The sequence below is a fragment of the Micropterus salmoides genome, unplaced genomic scaffold (genome assembly GCF_014851395.1).
Source record: "Micropterus salmoides isolate LMB-PRFRI ecotype aquatic unplaced genomic scaffold, ASM1485139v1 Ms_hic_scaffold_17, whole genome shotgun sequence".
Classification (NCBI taxonomy): Eukaryota; Metazoa; Chordata; class Actinopteri; order Centrarchiformes; family Centrarchidae; genus Micropterus; species Micropterus salmoides.
In genome coordinates this window covers 994744-995889 of record NW_024040817.1, presented here as the reverse complement: position 1 = coordinate 995889, position 1146 = coordinate 994744, and the positions used below count along the sequence as shown (strand labels likewise).

Genomic DNA, 1146 nt, shown 5'->3' with positions numbered 1-1146 from the left:
AACTGACATAATTTAAAATAGGTTTAAAACATTTCTATTATTACTCAGATATATTGATTGTTCCATTAATAAACATCATCAGAGTAATCCAAGTCCCTGCTGGAGTCAGTCAGAGCATTTCCATAGAGAGCCACTTTGCATCAGCAGCACCATGCTCCAGTGCTCTGGGAGAGTTTATAGTCCTGAGAGTTGAACACTGGATGACTGACAGCTGTCCTTCATGACAACAGAAGCCACAGAAATCCTCCTCATCAGAAACATGACTTTGATCTGCGTCCTCATCTGGACTCTCCTCTGCTGCTGCTTCACAGGTAAAGTCCAGAGAATCAAACTCCTCTCCTCTATGAACATCCGTCCCTCTGAAATGAAGCCCACAAAACCATGACGCTGCTTTATGTTTTTGTCTCTGTATCCTCAGAGTCCAGAGGCCAGGTCACAGTGACTCAGCCTGGAGCAGTGAGCTCTGCTCTGGGAGGCTCCGTCTCCATCAGATGTACGACCAGTCAGAATGTTTATAGTGGGAACAATTTACACTGGTACCAACAGAGAGATGGAGAAACTCCTAAACTCCTCATTTACTGCTAGCACTCGAGCATCAGGGATTCCAGGTCGTTTTACCGGCAGTGGATCAAACTCTGACTTCACTCTGACCATCAGTGGAGTCCAGACTGAAGATGCAGCAGTTTACTACTGTCAGAGTTATCACTATATCAACAGTCAGCATATGTTCACACAGTGAAAAAGCGTCGTACAAAAACCTCCCTCAGTCAGACTGAACAGAAACTGAACTGACTGCTGCAGCTGGAAGCTACTGCAGAGACTGATACACTTCACTGAGGACACACACACACACACGCACATACTCAACACACACACACACACACAGCTCTTTGAACTACAGGTGCATCTCAAAAAATATGAATGGTTGTGGAAAAGTTTTGTAACCTTTCTTATTATCTAGATTTATTACACATAAAGTAAAAACTTTAAAGGCCTATTTTTGTTTCTGTTTTGCCATGATATTTGGCCTTATAGCTTATGAAAATCAAAAATCCAGTATTTCAAAATATTGTAGAGTTTTGGAATAACTAATTTATAATACGGAAATGTGGACTTCAGCAGAGCTCTAATCAGCTCAAAGCACCT

The 1146-nt window shown here is 42.1% G+C and overlaps 1 pseudogene; it reads left to right on the top strand.

Moving 5' to 3' along the window:
* Positions 1-259: 259 nt before the first annotated feature.
* LOC119907345 lies at positions 260-832 on the top strand (annotated as a pseudogene).
* The last annotated feature ends 314 nt before the right edge of the window (positions 833-1146 follow it).